Here is a 20,312-nt window from a genome sequence, read left to right on the forward strand (position 1 = left end):
GTCTCCCTCCTATTGGAAGGATGTTGTGAAACGTGAAAGGGTTCAGAAAAGATTTCCAAGAACGTTGCCAGGGTTGGAGGATTTGAGCTCGGCTGCGGGTTGAATAGAGGTTGAATAGACTGGGGCTGTTTTCCCTGCAGCGTCGGAGGCTGAGAGGTGATCTTATCTACGTATATAAAAACATGAGGTGTATGGATAGGATAAATAGACAACGTCTTTTCCCTGGCGTGGGGGATCCCAGCACTAGAGGGCATAGGTTTATGGTATGAGGGGAAAGACTTTAAAGAGACTTGAGAGGCAACGTTTTCACACAGAGGGTGGTACGTGTATGGAATGAGCTGCCAGAGGAAGTGGTAGAGGCCATTACGATTGCAACATTTAAAAGGCATGTTCATGTGTATATGAATAGGAAGGATATGGGCCGGGTGCTGACAGGTGGGACTAGATTGCATTGGGATATCTGATCAGCATATACTGGTTGGACAGACGGGTCTCTGTTTCTGTGCTGTCCATCTATGACTCTTTGACCTTCCAGCCAATTCCGTATCCAAACAGCTAGTTCCGCCAGAATTCTATGGTGTTGAACCTGCTAACCAATGTGTTATGTGAAACCTTGTGTCTTTCTCAAGTCCAAGTTAATGATTTCAATGCACAAAGCCATGCTGACTCTCCCTAATCATTTCGTGCTTTTCCAATGACATGTAAATCCTGTCCCTGAGAATCCCTTCGAACAGCTTCTCTGCGACTGACTTCAGGCTCACCGGTCTATAGTTCCCTGGCTTTTCCTTACCACCTTTCTCAAATAATGGCACCAGTCTTCCAGCACCTCACCTGTGGCGATCGATGATGCAAATATCGCAGCAAGGGGCCCAGCAAAAGCTTCCCTAATTACCCACAAAGTTCTGGGAAACACCTGATCAGATTCCAGGGATTTATCCACCTTTATGCATTTTAAGACATCCAGTACCTCCTCCTCTGTAATATGTACACTTGCCAAGTTATCACTATTTATTTCTCCAAATTCTCTAACCTCCATATCCCTTTTCAGTAAAAACTGTATTGAGTAATCCTGTCAGAGTTTGGCGTTACAATTATTGAGATTACCATCTGAATATCCACCTGTAATATCCTATAATACAAGTTTATAAAATCTGTCACTGTCAGTTCAAGTTTGAAACTCATACAATCCCCTCTCCTGGCGCAGGATGACTGTACACATTATCCTTGATGGAGGTCAGCAGGCAATTCAGGGGCAAATCTGTGTGGGTTTCTATGAGTTTCCACCTTGGGACTTCACGTGACTGAACATGAGACAGAATGATCCAATATTCAGTGAGATATGGAGAGCAGGATTTGCTTCCTTTTGTTTCCTTCCGTGCTGCCGCTGTGCCTCATCAATAAGACATGGGGGTGGGGGTGAAAGGCTCATGCAGCTTGATGGGCAAGATGTCTCCATTCTCACCAAGGGGCAGCAAGCTCCTCCCAGTCATTAAACAGAGTATCCCTGAAAAGAAAGCAAGTGAGCATGCTTCCCACTGCCCAGTGCTCCCAGTAAATGTTTCGAATAATGAGGGGGGAAATCTGCTAGAAAAGGCATAACAGGAAAGTTCCAAGAGGATTATAAACAGTTTACAGAGAGATATTCACAGGAAAAGTGGGCAACAAGTTGGCAAATGGAATATAACTTGGGATAAACTGTAGAAAGCTGCACCAGAAAGGGACCGGGGGGAAAATGAGCAGGAAACACAAAGCTAGCACACAGGTACAACAGGGAATCAGGAAAGGGAATGGAATGTACCACCTTATTTCAAGGAGTTTGCAATATAAGAGTTTGGAGTATATACCTTAGGGCAACTAAACAAATGGCGAGTGAGACCACATCTGGAGTAACGTGAACAGATTTGGTCGCTTTAGTTAACAAAATAGAGCAGTTTATTGGAGGCATTTCAGAGAAGATCCATTGGGATGATCCCTGTTTTGAAGGGATTATCCTGTAAGCAAAGGCTGAACAAGTTGGGAATCTACTCACTGGTCTTTGGAAGAATGAGAGGTGATCTCTTTGAAACATACAGGATTCTGTCGAGGTTTGACAGGGTAAATATGGAGAGAATGTGTCCCATTACGTGTGAGTCTTGAACCAGATTCTGGGTCAGTCGCGGAATCAAGGGTTCTGTTTCAGATTTGTCAAGTTAAAGGCAACACCGACACAGGTTAGGGTTTCAGTAGCAATGAAGCTGGGGTGAGAAGGAGACAAGCAACGCTTTAGTGATTGGAATTCCTGGTGTTTGTGATTGTGTAGATGTCTGATCAGAAGGTCACCTTGGGGTCAGATATAACAGCAATATTGTGAAGAATGTAGTTCTGCCTCAGACACTTCCCAGTGAGAGGGAGGGGCACAGCAGTAAGGGAAATGAATTTGGAATAGCAACTGAAGGCAATGGGTTTAACAATTACAGTGTTTCATTGGAGTGAATTGCAGCTAATCGAAGCGTGGTATGCAGTTTGATAACTGAGTAATAGTGGAGTAATGGAGACGGATGATGGGGAGGGAGAGCTGGACATTGTCAGTGCACATGTGAAACCTAACACAGTGCTTTTGGGCGATGTCACCTCCTGGCAGTATGCAGGTGAGAAACAGAAGGATAGATCCTTGAGCGACACCAAATACAAGGAATTCAGAAAGGAAAGGGAGAGTGGAGATGGAGCAGGATTTTCCAATGACGGTGAGGTCAAATATTAGTTTTTAGCAGAATGGGAGAGAAGGACATAACCAGAAAAGACAGACAGATCATGAACAATATCTGTGAACTGGCAAGGCGGGGAGGGGCGGTGACAAGCTGGAGGATGACAGAGAGATTTTGAATGTCCATGATTTAGCTACACTAGGGTAACTGTTCAAGATGACCTCTAATAAGGCTTGACTCTAGGAAATGCAAGTTTAGGACTAAAATGAGGAGCATCCTTGTGAGGCAGTTTGGCTCGGTGGGCTAGTGGAGAGGGAGGGAAGAAATAGAGGCAGCTGATCGGATTGTCTCAATGTTATTGACAGAGAAACTCCATGTGCTCCTCACTCTTGTTGTTGGAGGGGAGGATGGAGGAGGCAGGATAATGGACATTGTTTGCGAAATAAAAAAAAACAAAACCTGTGATAGTGATTCTAAAAATAAGTGAACAAACCTGTCGTACTTATCATTTATCAAGGATATTAAAATATACAAGTGAAGTTCAGATTTGATTCCCAAATTGGTAGAGGGTTGCTCTGAAGTCAAGAAAAAAATAACTGGAATGAAGTATCTACTGTTTGCCATGGAACCGTTGGGGAGGTTTTTTCTGCCATTGACAATGTCCTTGAGGGAAATAAACCCGACAGTGGCCCATCAAAGCACTCATTGTATTAATCACTGCACAGTCTCAACAAAGGACGCCACGGTGGTACAGTGGTTAGCACTGCTGGCTCACAGTGCCAGAGACCCGGGTTCAATTCCTGCCTCAGGCGATTGACTGTGTGGAGTTTGCACATTCTCCCAGTGTCTGCGTGGGTTTCCTCTGGGTGCTCCGGTTTCCTCCCACAGTTCAAAAATGTGCAGGTGAGGTGAATTGGCCATGGGAAATTGCTCGTAGTGTTAGGTGAAGGGGCAAACGTCTGGGTGGGTTGTGCTTCGGCAGGTCGGTGTGGACTTGTTTGGCCGTAGGGCCTGTTTCCACACTGTAATAATCTAATCTAATCTAAAAGGAATGAAACTGGATGGACCACATTACATCTAACAATGCACTCGCAAATACAACCACAAAATCAGCCCTCTTGACCCTGCAACTTCTTCCTCACTGTGGGCCAACAACAGCAGCAGAACTGTACTCCAGCCCAATCTGAAATCTCATGGCCTGATATGCCCCACTCGACCATTAACATCAAGCCAGGGGAATCAATCCTGGTTCAATGGTGAATGCAGGAGGGCATGCCAGCAGTGCCGAAGTGCTCACTTGTACAAAACTTGCTGATCAATCAAAAGACTCCCATTTATTAGGAACAACAATTTACTTTCGCACCTTTGAATTAATTCCTGGCTGTAATCATTCCTATCTCCCTGCACCACACACTATTTCATATCTCAATAACTCATTTTAGTTCAGACACTCAATGATGTGTTTATTTTTGAGTTCACTTGTGTGACTGTTTCTATAAACTCCAAGAGAACATGGTCTGGAATCCCCACTCTAACCCTCTAAGATCTACTTTCTTCCTTTAAGGCATTCTTGAAAAACTGCTTATTGGGCAATGGTTTCGGTCACTGGACACAATATTCTCCATCTGTAGCCTTACGTCAAAAGTTCTCAATAATATTTTTGTGAAATTAATACCATGATGATTTGTACTGATATCTTCTACTCTTCAATATCGCTGAGTGAGTAATATGTAATGTCTCTTACCCAACCACCTTCACCATACAAACTGCAGCAATACAAGGAAGTCAAACATCACCCTCTCCACAGGCAACAAGGCTTTGGCATTGATCACTAGTTTCTGTGGAAGGAGAAATACACAGTTGATGTTTCAGGGAGTGCAATATGAATTACATGGAATGAAAATGGTGCAGAATTTGACTGTCAGAAATTGAAGGAAAATGCACTCGCTTATGGGAAAAAAGAATTCTTGTCTGTCAAAGATATTGTGGAAAAAATAACCTGATAATGGAACAGCATACGGTCAGGAGCCAGGCAGCAGTGGACAATTCATTTACATTCCTGAAGAAGGGCTTATGTCCGAAACGTCGATTCTCCTGCTCCTCGGATGCTGCCTGGTCTGCTGTGTTTTTCCAGCTCTACATTTTTCAATTCCTTGACAAAACAGCTGTGAAAGTTATAGTAAAATACTATATAGACCAAAAATACATCCATGAGAGACTGAGGAAGCTAGATAATGAACAGGTGGACATCAGAGAGCCCAGAGGTGAACCAGAGCAAAGTTCACTTTTATGATCCCACAGTCAAAGATGTCTAGCACAGAAACAGACTTCTTCGGTCCAACCTATGCCAACCAGATATGCCAACCTAATCTATCTAATTTAAATCCTATCTGCCACTCCTCAGCCCATTGGCCCATCTGATCATTATCCCACTGTACTCGGAGATAACCTTCTTCGTTGACCACAATACCTCCAATTTTGGTGTCACCTGCAAACTTACTAATTATACGGCCTCTATTCACATCCAAATCATTTAAATGAATGACGAAACAAATCCAGAAAAAAATATATTTCTCTGGGTTTAAATGTGCTCTGTGTAAATCCTGCCCTATGACTCTTTTTACCAGGGAAGGCTGTACATACATCGCTCTGAACGTTGACCCCAACAAAGCTGGCGGCAGCGCACGTGTCCAGTGAATCTTTGCCCCGAATAAAGATGGCGGCGCTCACTCGGGCCGATTACTCAACGAGGCATATTCCCGTTTGTTGCAAAAACGGGACTGTAAGTTTCAAATTTGTATTTTCCGATGTGTACCAAATGATTGTAAAATCTCTCAGACCATACCAACACCATTTCCCTCCCCCTTCCTCCTGTTTATTTCTTTCCTTACCGACAGCCCTCCGCCTACACACACTCCGAACATCCGCGCCCACCGCGAGGATGATCACGTGGTATAGTCTAGTCCCGCCCTCATTCACTGATTGGTCGGAGGACCAAATGCCCCGCCAGGTCCTCCAGCTCCTCCCCTGCCTTTCCATTGGTCCGCCGCTGACATCAATCACTTCTTCGACCACTCCTCAGCCCATTGGCCCATCTGAACAATATCCCATTGTATTCTGAGATAACCTTCTTCATTGTCCACAATACCAACTGTTGGCTGGAGCATGCGCACTGCTTCGTGGCTTTTGTTGCTGTTTCTCAGTTACAAGAGTGAGGGACAAAGTTAAATATCACACAACCACCTGATGAAGGACCAGCAAAGTAGTGCTTCCAAATAAAGCTGTTGGACTATAACCTGGTGTTCTGTGAATTTTAATTTTGTCCATCCTAATCCAACACCAGCACCTCCAAGTCACGAGTGAGGGAGAAATGCATAACATAAGAACAAAAGATCTTGGAAAAGGAGAAGGCCGTCCTGCCCTTAAAGCCTGCTCTACCATTCAATAAGATCATGGCTGATCATTTTGTGGCTGCAGAACCATTTACCCACGTTCTCACCGTATTCCTTAATTAATTATTTCTTTTTTAAAAAAACTAACTTAGCTTTAAAAACGTTCATTGAACTAGCATCAACTACTTCCCTGGGCAATGCACTCCATCGAGGTCAAGACGTTCCTTCTCAATTCACTCCTAAATTTGCTGCCTCTAACCTTGTGTTGATGCCCTCTTGTCCTAGCTTCACCTGCCAGTGGAAACATCCTCTCTACGTCTATTTTATTCATTCCATTCATTATTTTATATATTTCCATTCTTCTGAATTCCAATGAATATAAGCCCAATATACTCAGTCTCTGTTAAACCAAACCCCTCACCTCCGGAAACAACATAGTTAACCTCCTCTGCACTCCCCTCTAGTGCCAGTACATCCTTGAGCACGTATGGAGATAAAAAATGCATGCAGTACCCCAGGTGTGGCCTCACCAGCATCCACTATAGCTAGAACATAACCTTTTCTTTTTAAACACAGTCCCTTCAGCCATGAAGGACAAAATTCCATTTGCCTTCTGAACTGATTGTTATACCTGGTGAACAACCCTCCTGCAGAAGGATGTTCAGTTTCCTCTGCATAGCAAATAATGTAACTTTTTTAAAATTCAAGTAATAATCTTTTTATTAATGTTTCTCCAACCAAAGAGTATGACTTTACATTTATGAACATAATATTCCACTTGCCAAACCATTGCCCACTCAATCAATGTATCTATGTTCCTCTGCAAAGTTTCCCAGTCCTCCGCACACTTTGTCCTGCTACTCATCTTAGTCTCATATGCAAACTTTGACACCCTACATGTGGTCCCCAACTCCAAATCATCTGTATCAATTCTAAATAATTGCAGTCCCAACACTGATCCTAGAGGCACACGACTAGTTACTGATTGCCAGCCAGAATAAGGCTTATTTATCCCCACTCTTTGCTTCCTGTTAGTCAACCAATCTTCTATCCATGTTAATACTCTATCCCATGCACCCTTATATAATGCAACAGCCACTTGCATGGCACCTTGATGAAGGCCTTTTGGAAATGCAGGTACACCTCATCCACTGGGTCCCTGTTGTCCACCTTGCTCGAAATGTCTTCATAGAGTTCCAAACGATTTGTCAAGCATGACCTACCCTTCATGAATCCATGCTCTGTCTGCCCAATGGGACAATCTCTATCGAGATTCCCTGCTATTTCTTCCTTGATAATAGACCCAAGCATCTTTCCAACTACAGAGAATGAACTAACTGGTGTAGAATTCCCTATCTTTTGTCCACCGCCTTTTCTTACAGTCCTTCCTTTTCACTGGAATATGCCTTTGCTGAGCACTTCCTAAGATGTCTTTGAAAATCTGCAGTGAGATAAGGTCACTCACAGTGCACAGAGCAGGGAGCAATGAGAGGGCTCCAAACATCGCTAACAGGACATGACGTAGATACAGTGCTGGAGGGGGAGCACAGTACAGTACAGACACACCCCAGACTCAATCACCACCTCTACTTTAATTTACGTTGCACTGAGACAGCATGGGGTGTTCATAGTTATCAATCCAGGCCTGTGCTGTCTTAGTGAGCATCAGGACAACAGAGGGGCAAGCAGGCCTCCGATGAGAGGTTGGGAATGCTGCCTGGGATCTTTCTGTTCTGTGTTCTCCCTCCATCACTGTGCTAATGCTCACTACTCTGCAACTCTGTGCCTTTTGGCATGGCTTGTGCACCAGTGTCTTCAGTAATTTTTAACTCCTATATTAGTTCCTGTCCCTGTAACTACCTCCCTTCCCGATAGTCCTCCACATATTTGAAATGTACTGCATTCCAGACTACCATCCTTATCGCTGTAACTTGCTTCAGCGTCTACAACATGCTTTATTTCGGTACTGTAATCCTCTTTAACTGTATACAGAGTGATACAGCACAGAAACAGAACCTGTGGTACCAGTCATCAATGCTCTCCATATTTCCTATAATGAATGAGTCTCATTTGCCTGCGTTCGGCCCTTAGCTTTTCAAACTTTCTCCCCTCCATGTCCCTGCCAAATGTCTTTTCCATGTTGTAATTGTTCTTGTTTCTCCCATGTTCCCCTGGAAGTCTGTGCACCATCCTCTGTGGATAATGTTGCCACTCAGCTCCCTCTTTAAATCTTTGCTGTCTCATGTCCCGTTTGTACTCTCGAGTTTTTGACTCCCTTACCCTTGGCAATTCACCATTCTTAGGCCCAATCCTTGTGGCACTCCACTGATCACTGGCCTCCAGTCGAAAAAACAATTTTCCACCACCACCCTCTGTCTTCTACCTTTGAGCCAGTTCTGTATCCAAATAGCTAGTTCTCCCTGTATTCCGTGAGTTCGAATCTTGCTAATCAGTCTCCCATGGGGAACCTTGTCGAACACCTTACTGAAGTCCATATAGATCACATCTACTGCTCAGCCCTCTTCAATCCTCGTTGATACTTCTTCAAAAAACTCAATCAAGTTTGTGAGACATGATCTCCCACGCACAAATCTCTGTCTCTAATCAGTCCTTGCTTTTTCAAATACATGTACACCCTGTCCCTCAGGATTCCCTCCAACAACTTGCCCACCACCGACGTCAGGCTCACTGCTCTATAATTCCCTGGCTTGTCCTTACCACTCTTCTTAAACAGTGGCACCATGTTAGCCGACTTCCAGTCTTCCGGCACCTCACTTGTGACTATCGATGATACAAATATCTCAACAAAAGGCCCAGCAATCACTTCTCTAGCTTCCCACAGAGTTCGAGGGTACACCTGATCAGGTCCTGGGATTCTATCCACCTTTATGCATTTCAAGACCTCCAGCACTTGCTCCTCTGTAACATGGACATTTTGCAAGTTATCACCATCTATTTCCCTACATTCTATATCTTCCATATCCTTTTCCACAGTAAAAACTGATGCAAAATATTCTTTAGTATCTCTGTCTTTTAAACGTTGTAATTGTAACTACATCCACCCTTCCCCAGGAAGATCATTCCACAATCAAAACACCCTCTGGGTAACAAATTGCCCCCATGTCTTTTTTTTGAACATCTTTCTCTTCTAACCTTAAAAATGTGGTCCCTCCTCTTGAGACTCCCCCATCCTACGGAAAAGGCAACTACCATTCAATCGATCTATATCTCATTTTTTAAAATAAACTTTTATAACATCACATTTCAAACTCCAGGCTCCAGTGAAAAAAGACTCAGCCTATCCAGCCATTTTTCAGAACTCAAGCCTTCCATATCCAACAATGTCCTGGTAAATCTCTGCTGAACACCCTGCAGCTTAATAATATCCTTCCTATAACTGGGCGATCAGAACTCAACAGAGTAGTGCAGAAGAGTCCTAATAAATGTCTGCACAATCTCAACATGACGTCCCAAATCCTCCACTCAATGGACTGAGCAATTGTCAGGCATGCCAAGCACTGTCTTATCCATCCTGTGATGCAAACTTCAAGAATTATGTACCTGAACCCGGAGGTCCCTCTGCTCTAAAACACTAACCGAGGCCCGAACATTAATTGTATAAGCTCTACCCTTGTTTGTTTTACCAAGTGCACTACCTTGCATTTATTCCGATTGAATTCCATCTACAGTTTTTCAGCCCATTCACCCATTTCATCAAGATCCCTTTGTAATCTCAAAAAACCTCCTTCACTACCCACTATGCCACCCTCCAGCCTTTCCAGCACATCACACATGGCTGTCAACGGTACAAATATCTTGGCTCGCGGCTCCACAATTTCTTCCCTAGCATCGCACAATGTCCTGTGATACACTTAATCAGGTCCTGGGTCTTTCCATAACTTTGTGTTGTAAAGTCTCCAGCACCACCTCTTCTATAAACATGCACTCTTTTTAAGTCGTAGTGATGGGCAGCATGGAAACAGACCCTTTGGTCCAACTCATCCATGCTGACCAGAAGATCTAAATAAATCCATCCCATTAACCAGCATTTGGCCCATGTACCTCTAAACCCTTATTATTCATATACCCATCCAGATACCTTTTAAATGTTGTCATAGTATCAGTATCTGCTACTTCCTCTCTCAGCTCATTCCATACATACATCACCGTGTGCATAAAAAAGCTGTCCCTTCAGTGCCGTTTAAACCTTTCCCCTTCAACCTGAAACCTATGCTCTCTCGGTTTGGACTCTCGAACCCCTGGGAAAAGACCTTGAATGTTTACCCAATCCATACCCCTCATGTTTATATAAACCTCTGTCAAGTCACCACTCAGTCTCCGATGCTCCAGGGAAAATAACCCCAGCTTATTCAGCAACAATCCTGGCAACATCTTGTTAATCTTTTCTGAACACTTTCAACTTTCACAACATCCTTCCTATAGTGGGGATACTGGAATTGCTGAGAACTCCAAATGTGGTCTAACGTATTACTCTTGTTCCCTGAGTTCCCTAGTCTTTGTCCACAATAAGTTCTGGAGTAGAAAATGTGTTTAAGGTGTTAGCCATATCCTGCAGTTCCACACACCAATGGTCTCATTAATCTTTAAGGGACACTATTTTGTCTCGAGTTACTCTTTTAATATATTTCTACAATCACTTTTGGATTCTCCTTATCATTCTCTGCTGAGGCTATTTCATGTACCCTTTCTGCATTCCTGATTTCTACCCAAAGTGTACTGCTAAAGTTCCTGTATATCCTCAGGGATTCCCTTGATCCAGCTGGCTATACCTGACATGTGCCCCCTTTTCAGGAACATGCTGGTGGTGATCGCTCAATGTATCTCACTTTTAAAATATTCTCACTTGCCAGACTTCCCTAGACTCCCTAATCACCCTTTGAGAGTTCCTGACTAATATTATCAAGATTAGTTTGGCCCCATTTTATAACTCGAACTTGTGGACCAGCCCTGTCCTTTTCCATCGCTATTTTCAAACTAATATATTTGAGTCACTTTGGCAAAATGCTTTCCCACTCACACCTCAGTCCCTTTCCCTACCTTGTTTCCCAAGGGGAGGCCAGGTTTTGCCCCATTCTCTTTTCAGGCCATTTACATATTGATTGGGAGTTTTCTGGAACACAATTACCAAATTCCTCCCTTGCAAACACTGAACACTGGCAGTCCCAGTCTAGGTTTGGAAAGTTTAAAAACCCCAACCATAACAGGCCTATTATTATGATTTATAATTGAGATCTCCTGATATGTTTGTTCCTCAGTCTGCTACTGATTATTCGGGGTCAGTAGGACAATCGTGTCAGAGTGATGACCTATTCTTATTTCTCAATTCCACTAACATAGCGTCACTGGGTGATCCTACAGGAATATCCTCTCTCGGTACTGATGTAATGATTCATGCAATCATTACCCACCACCACGCGTCCTCTCTTACCTCCCCTTCGATCCTTCCTGTAGCATCTCCACCTTGAAACAATGAGTTGCCAGTCCTGTCCCTCCATCAGCTTTGTTTCTGTAATAATTATAATATCCCAGTCCCATGTTCCAATCCATGCCCCGAAATCATCTTCCTCAGCTGTCAGGCCCCTTACATTGAAATAAATGCAGTTTAATCATCAGTTCCCCCGCTCCCATTTCCTGCTATGTTCTTGCGTGCCTTGTCTGCTGAAGTTGCTATCTTTAACTTGGTCACCAACCTCAATCTTCTTTCTGGCCTTATGACTGTTTAAGGTGCAACACCCTGCCAGATTAGATTATATCCTCTCAAGCAGCTCTAACAATTCGCCCCATCACCTCCTGCTTCCAGTTCAGGTGCCTTCCCCACCCTGTCAACCTATGCTGACACCTTCAGACATCCAGGGACTTGCTCACCAAGGTCCCGGTGTTACTCAGTTCTCCAGGAGGACCTACCCTTCATGATGTATATCCTTCGCTTATGAGACTTCCCATAGTGCCTTACCTCACAGTGATCAGAAATAAACTCCATCTGCCATCACTCAGAGTGTGTACAACTCTGAGTATGACTAACTTCATCCAGTCTCCCCAACCGTCCCTACCTCTAATTGTCGAGAGAATGCACAACCCTCCCTATTGCGTTAACCTCCTCCAGTCCCTCTCATGGACACCATCTATGTAAGCTTCTCCTGTTCCTGACGATATTTTCCTCCTGTTCCAATAAACCCTTGTGAACTTTGTGACCTAGTCCAATCTCTGCAGTGCTCTGTATAATCAGTCTCACTGTGCCTGGAACCTGGCTTCAATTCCAGCCTTGGCTGACTGTCTGTGTGGACTTTGCATGTTCTCCCCCCGACTGTGTGGATTTCTTCCGGGTGCTCTGGTTTCCTGCCATAGTCCAACATTTGCACGATACGTGGATTGGCCATCATAAATTGACTGTAGTATTCAGGCAAGTGTGGTTTAGGTGAGTTCACCATGAGGAATGCAGGGTTTATTAGACAGGGAAAGGGATGGGTCTGGTTATGATGCTCTTTAGAGGTTTGGTGTGGACTTGTTGGGCCGAATGGCCTGTTTCCACACTGGAGATTCTATTCAGGTTATTGTCCAGTCCTGTCAACTATCCCCGTCTCTTGAACCTTGCCTCATCCTCAATACTCTCTTTATATGTGTAATCTCAAACGGTTTCTCAAACATTCCTTGGCGATGTAAGCTTCTCCAGTCCTTACAAAGATCGATATGACTGTCACCTCTTCCTGCTCTTAGAACCCTCTCTATAACTATTGCCATTCATTACAGCACTCCCAATCACTGTTCCATCCTGAAACCCCCAAAAACATTTATATCTCTGTAAACTCATCTGGACTTACTTACTTTTGACAATCCCGTTCTGAGACTTTCTCGATATCCAAAAAGTAATTAAGTGTAGATAACCCTTATTACTGTAACCTGCCTTCAGCCTTACAGCACTGAGGATCTGTAGAACATCTTTTCAACCCGAAGCCATCTCTGTGTCTGTAATCTCCTCCACTCCCCATAATACATTCTGTCTGAGCTCCTCTGTAGTCCATGAAACACTCCCTAACACTGTCTGTATCAGTGTAACCTTCACCAAAAACACAACCTTCCCTATCTGTGTAAATCCCTACACCAGTCCTTATCCCTCTAAGCTCTGTCTAACAATACAACCCTCCAGGTTTATGTATTCACCTTCAGTCCCTACTCACCTCCCTATCTGTGTAACCTTCTCCATGCATTTTTGCGACAGTCTCTTCAACTGTCCCTGTCAGTGTAACCTCTTCCAGACCCGAAAACTCCCCTCTCTTTAACTTTCTCCGGCCACACATCTCTCACTATCTGTGACCTACACCTATCGGAGAACCCTCCCTCTGTAAACTGCTCCAACTCTTCAACTCTCCATAAGCTCCTGCAGCTCTTACAGCCCTCCCTATCTACCAAACCTCTTCCAGTCCCTAAAACGCCATCATTCTCTGGAGACCGTACCACCAGCCCTATCTGTGTTATCTTCTCAGGTCCCTGCAACACTCCCGATCTGTAGATCCCTCTCCAATGCCTGTGTCTCTCCCGATCCTGTTCCTACAAGACTCATTAACAATGTAACATCCTCCCGTCACTATCACCCACCCTGTCAATGTAAGCTCCTCCTGCATCTCCAAACATTTACTCATCTTCTGCTGTGGTTCTGTTGGCCGAGCTGGAAATTTTTGTTGCAAACGTTTCATCCCCTGTCTCGGTGAAATCCTCAGTGCTTGGGAGCCTCCTGTGAACTGCTTCTGTGGTGTTTCGTCCAGCAATTATAGTGGCCTGTCCCTGCCGCTTCCGGTTGTCAGTTTCAGCTGTCTGCTGTAGTGGCCGGTATATTGGGTCCAGGTCGATGTGTTTGTTGATGGAGTTTGTGGATGAGTGCCATGCTTCTAGGAATTCCCTGGCTGTTCTTTGTTTGGCTTGCCCTATAATGGTAGTGTTGTCCCAGTCGAATTCATGTTGCTTTTCGTCTGCGTGTGTGGCTACTAGGGATAGCTGGTCATGTCGTTTCGTCTGCGTGTGAGGCTAGCCTCACAGGAGGCTCCCAAGCACTGACAGGGGGACGAAACGTTTGCAACAAAAACTTCCAGCTCGGCGAACAGAACCACAGCAACGAGCACCCGAGCTACAAATCTTCTCACAAACTTTGAATTTACTCATCTCCATAACCTTCTCCAGCTCTTATCCCCATTTGTGTAAACATCACTCTCCACTCGAACCCTCCCTACCGCAGGAACTTCTTTATGTTTGTTCTATGCTCCCTTATCTGTGAAACTGTCTCCAACCAAACTTGCTACCCAATCTCTCAAAAACCAATCCAGATTCCACAGCCTACATGTCTAAATAACCCCCAGAACCTAAGCCTTCCTATATCTATAAACGTCTTCAGTCATGATGACCCTCCATATCTCTGTGTGTTCCGCCAGATGATATAAACCTCTTTATCACTGTAATCTGCTCAGCTCCCTAAAACAGTCCCTGTCTGTGTAATCCAGCCCTGTCCTACAAACATCCTTATCCCTGTAAACTTCTCTATCCCTCCCAACATTCCCAACTCCATGAACCCGTCAGCCCTACAGCTCTCCACATTTCTGTAACCTCCTGTCAGTCTATGGTCCTCCTTCCCTGTGAAACCACCTCCAGTCCCCACATCTCTCCCAATCTGGGTCCTCTGCTGCAGATCAGGCATTGCTGTCTCTGTGAACACCTCCACTCCTGACAACTCTTCCCATTTATGTAACCTCGTTCAGACCCCATACTCTCCAGCTTCCTGAATCCTCTTCCTGCCACTGCAACCAAAACCATGTTTATGTAACAACCTCCAGTGCTTAAAGCTACCCGACTCAGTAACCACTTGCAGCCCTAACAAAACACCTAAACCGTGAAACCTCTCATTTCCCTACAATCCTCCCTCCCTCCCTCCTCAAATGCCTTCATCACCATGAAACCTCACAATTACTGAAGCCTCCTTTTGGCATTGCAATCTTCCTAATGTCTGCAAAATCCTCCTGTCCTGATATCCCTCTCTATCTCTGTAATCCCCACCACCCTCCAGTGCCCTTCTGGGGAACATGGCAGAGGGGAGAAGATTTGTAGCGTCTGAACCATATTACGGAGGTAGAATTCTGGAAATTACAGATTTGGTCTAATGTTTGTGGCGTGCAGATTATTGGCGTGGACTCGAAAGAAAGGATTTATGACTACTTGGAAAACCATAGTTAAATTAGAGACAGCATGGGTTTGTGAGGAGTAGGTCATGCCTCACAAACCTTATTGAATTCTTTGAGGATATGACAGAATACATTGATGGCTCATTCAGAAAAGAAGGATGATTGGGATACAGGGAAATCTGTCTGTCTGGATGCAGGATTGGATGGCCCAGAGAATACAGAGGGTGGCAGCAGATGGACAGTATTGAGCCTGGAGCTCAGTGACCAGTGGTGTTCTATAACAATCAGCTCTGGGACCCTGCTCTCTGTGATTTTTGTAAATGACTTGGGTGTGTATGTTGTAGAGTGGGTTAGTAAGTTTGCCAATCACATGAAGGTTGTTGGGTGGTGTGGAATGTGTAGGGCTGTTGTAGGTTGCAATCGGACATTGACAGGACGCAGGGCTGGACTGGAAGTGGCAGATGGAGTTCAATCTGGAAAAGTGTGAAGTGATTCATTCTGGAAGGTCGAACCTGAATATAGAATACAGCGTTAAAAGGCAAAATACTTGGCATTGTGGAGGAACAGAGAGATCAAGGCGTCCATGTCCATCGATCCCTCAAAGTTGCCACGCACGTTGATAGGGTTGCTAAAAAGGCATATGTTGTGTTGGCTTTCCTTAGCAAGGGGATTGATTTCAAGGGCCGTGAGGTTTTACTGCATCCTTATAGCTACCTGGTGAGACCACACTTGGAATATTGTGTTCAGTTCTCGTCCCATCTTTACAGGAAGGTTGTGCACGTTTTAGAGAGTGTACACAGGAGATTTACCAGGATGCTGCCTGGAATGGAGGGCATTTCTTATGGAGAAAGTTTGAGGGAGCTAAGGCTTTTCTCATTGGAGTGAAGAAGGGGGTGGGGTGACTTGGTAGAGGTGAACAACGTGATGAGAGGCACAGAGAGAGTGAATTGTGAGAGACTTTTTCTCCTATGGAGTAAATGGCTATTACAAGGCGGCATAAATTTAAGGTGATTGGAACACGGATAAGAGGATAGAGAATGGTAACTGGTTGGATGGACTGCCAATGTTGGTAGTAAAATTAGACACATTCAGGACATTTAATAGACTCTTGGACAGACACATGGATAGTAGTAAAATGAAGGGTATGTAGGCTAGTTTGATCTTACAGTCGGATAAGAGGCTGGCATAGCATCATGGCCGAAGGGTTCTTTGTTCTACGTTCTGTGTGGTGAACTGGGTAATAAGCTCAAATCAGTGTAAAAAGGATATGGCATTCAGGAGGAGCTAGTGAACTGGATACAAAATTTGCTTGATGGTTTTAGACAGAGGGTGGTGGGAGACATGTTGTTTTTTTGACTGGAGGTATGTGACCAGTGGTGTAGTGGGCCCACTGTTGTTTGTCATTTGGATAAATGGTTTGGATGGGAGTATTGGTTTCCTGGTAAGTCAAGATTTTGGGTGTCACTGAAATTGGTGGTAAAGTGGACAGTGAAGAAGGTTATCTGTGATACAACAGGAAGAACAGTACTGCTGGGATAGTGGGCTGAAGAATAGCAGATGGAGTTTAATTAGATAAATGTGAAGTGTTCCATTTTGGTGAAACAAACTAGGGTGGGACTTGTACAGTTAATGTTCGGGCACTGGGTAATGTTATCAATCAGAGACCAGGGATGCAGGTACACAGTTCTTTGAATATGGTTTCACAGGTAGACAGTCTGGTGAAGCAGGCCTTTGGGATGGTTACCTTCATTGGGGAGATCATTAAGAGTAAGAGTTGGGATGTCATGTGGCTGTAAAAGACATTGGTGGGGCCAACATAAAAACATTGTTGATCAGGAGGAAGAACTCCTCTAGTCACTTACTTCCTTTAAGGAAGGGCATTAAATATTCTAACCTGGTCTAGCTAACATTTGACTCCAGACCCACAGCAATCTGGCTGACTCTGTGCTCCCCTCTGGGTAATTAGCAGTTGGGTTAAAGAATGTTGTTCCATGCAGTGACACCCACATCCCATGAATGAATAAATAAAAATACATATATCCCTCCCTGCCTCTGCAAACCCTTCCAGCTGCAGCAATCCGTCCTGGCTTTGTAACACCGTTCAGACTCTGACCACTCTCTGTAACACTCTCACCACCTCCAGCACCTTCACCTCTCCCTGTTCCTATTGTGTCAATAAACCCTGACCGTGGTTCCCCTTCCCACAGCCTTCCCTCGTGCTAGCAAACCCTTTGCAATCTATTTAACATTTACTCCTAAAACACTCTCTCACTTCAGGATTTTAAGAACTTTTTGGGGATCTTCTCAGCCTCATAATCTAGTATGATCCCTTTTGTCCTGAGTGCGGGACCAGTGGGAATTTCTTGCTGAGGTTTATACTGTTTCAATGGAATGTCCTTCTGTTGAGTGTTTTATACTGTTCCCTCAAATGTTTTCTGCTGTCCATTTACAGACACATGTCTCAGTCTGTTTAGCCAGTTTACCTTGTTCATTTCTCCCCTCAAACACATGTAATTGGCTATTTTTGGTTCTATTGTAGCGTGTCCTCTGTGAATCACTTTAAAACTTTATATTTATTTAAACTGCACTTTATCACAATTTCCCGAAGGATCTCTCCCGGTGACATGATTCATTCACTAAGTTTATCACACGGTCGCTCTGCGACAGTTTTGTCCCCAGCCAGTTGCACAATGTTTTGCTCAAAGAAACACTGAATAAAAAATTACCGAAGTCCTCTTCCAATATCAATGTTGACCGTGTGTTGTCCCAGATTATACGAATATTGAAGATTTCCAAAATTATCGCAATGCATTTGTTAAAAAATTCCAATAAGTCCCTATGTAATGCAATGATGAGCAATGGAATACTGTTCAGTGGCTAAAACTGTTCTGCTGCTTGTGTCCTTGGCAAGTAGTAATTTACATTCAGACTGACTCTACTTCATGATCTGCAGCCAAATGCTTTCTCTTTAATACCTTTGTTATCCATTATTTTTAGTGTTACCCATTTTTCCTGAGTTTCCGCAAGATTGTGAACCATTGAATATTTTTGTTCACCCTGTCTCCCTGGTGTCTAAATCTCTTTTATCTCTGTGTTCCAAATCCATCTACCTTAATACAGTGACGTTGCCCATTAAAAAAAAACATAACTTACTCTTTCCCACAATTTTCTGTCACAAATCTTTTCGCTGATGTACAATTTTAGTTAAACTCTGTCCCTTCCTGTTCCTTTCTGCTTGTCTTCAGCCTCATCCCCATGCTGTTCCATTGCTTCACCTTTTCTCTTTGGATTTGGAAAGCTCCTTTCACCCGAACCCTGTCCCAGCATCCTCCCTGTCAGTTTAAAGCCCTGTCCATAAACCTACCGACATGATCGGCCAGGACCCTTGTCCCAACACGGTTCCATGTGGGACCATCCGAATTTATTATTTATTAAATCATGTATGGGATCTGGCTGACCAGCCTTTCTTGCCCAGTCCTAGCTGCCCTTGAACTGAGTAACTTGCTTGGCCTTTGAAGAGGGTCATTGGGAGGCAAATACTTTGCTGTGGGTATGTCGTTCAGACCACGTGAGGATGGGCAGATATCCTTCTCTGAATGACATAGCAGCCTGGGATACCTGCAGCGGTGTTTGTGCAGTGTGTCCAGGAAGCTTTTCTAACTCAGTATGTAGATTGTCCGACAAGAGGGGAGGCCATATTGGATTTGGTACTTGGTAACGAACCGGGAAAAGTGATGGGCTTGTTAGTGTGTAAACATTTTGGTGATGGTGACCACAATTCTGTGACTTTCACCTTGGTTATGGAGAGATATAGGTGCGTGCAACAGGGTAGGTTTTACAATTGGGGGAAGGGTAAATACGATGCTGTAAGAGAGGAACATAGGCTGTCAGGGAAGGATGTCGCGGAAATGTGGAACTCTTTCAAGGAACAGATACGACGTATCCTTGATATGTATGTACCTGTCAGGCAGGGAAGAGATGGTCGTGTGAGGGAACCTTGGCTGACGAGGGAGGTTGAATGTCTTGTAAAGAGGAAGAAGGGGGCTTACATAAGGTTGAGGAAACAAGGTTCAGACAGAGCGTTGGAGGGATACAGGATAGCCAGAGGGAGCTGAAGAAAGGGATTAGGACAGCTAAGAGAGGGCATGAAAAATCTTTGGCGGGTAGGATCAAGGATAAACCCAAGGCATTTTATGCGTATGTGAGAAACATGAGAATGACGAGAACGAGAGTAGGTCCGATCAAGGACAGTAGTGGGAGACTGTATTGAGTCAGAAGAGATAGGAGAGGTCTTGAATGAGTACTGTTCTTCATGATTTACAAATAAGAGGAACCATATTGTTGAAGAGGAGAGTGTGAAACGGACTGGTAAGCTAGAAGAGATACTTGTTAGGAAGGAAGATGTGTTGGACATTTTGAACAACTTGAGGATAGACAAGTCCCCCGGGCCTGACGGGATATATACTAGAATTATGTGGGAAGCAAGAGAGGAAATTGCAGAGCAATTGGCAATGATCTTTTCGTCTTCACTGTCAACGGGGGTGGTACCAGGGGACTGGAGAGTGGCGAATGTTGTGCCCCTGTTCAAAAAAGGGAATAGGGATAACCCCGGGAATTACAGGCCAGTTAGTCTTATTTCGGTGGTAGGCAAAGTAATGGAAAGGGTACTGAGGGATAGGATTTATGAGTATCTGGAAAGACACTGCTTGATTAGGGACAGCCAGCACGGATTTGTGCGGGGTAGGTCTTGCCTTACAAGTCTTATTGAATTGTTTGAGGAGGTGACCAAGTATGTGGATGAGGGTAGAGCAGTGGATGTAGTATACATGGATTTTAGTAAGGCATTTGATAAGGTTCCCCATGGTAGGCTCATGCGGAAAATCAGAAGGCATGGGATAGAGGGAAATTTGGCCAGTTGGCTAGACACTGTCTAACCGGTCGAAGTCAGAGAGTGGAGGTAGATGGTAAATATTCAACCCGGAGCCCAGTTGCAAGTAAAGTCCCGCAGGGATCAGTTCTGGGCCATCTGCTGTTTATAATTTTTATTAATG

The sequence above is a fragment of the Chiloscyllium plagiosum genome, unplaced genomic scaffold (genome assembly GCF_037043375.1).
Source record: "Chiloscyllium plagiosum isolate Xiang-an unplaced genomic scaffold, Cpla_swu_hap1 HiC_scaffold_45, whole genome shotgun sequence".
Taxonomy (NCBI): Eukaryota; Metazoa; Chordata; class Chondrichthyes; order Orectolobiformes; family Hemiscylliidae; genus Chiloscyllium; species Chiloscyllium plagiosum.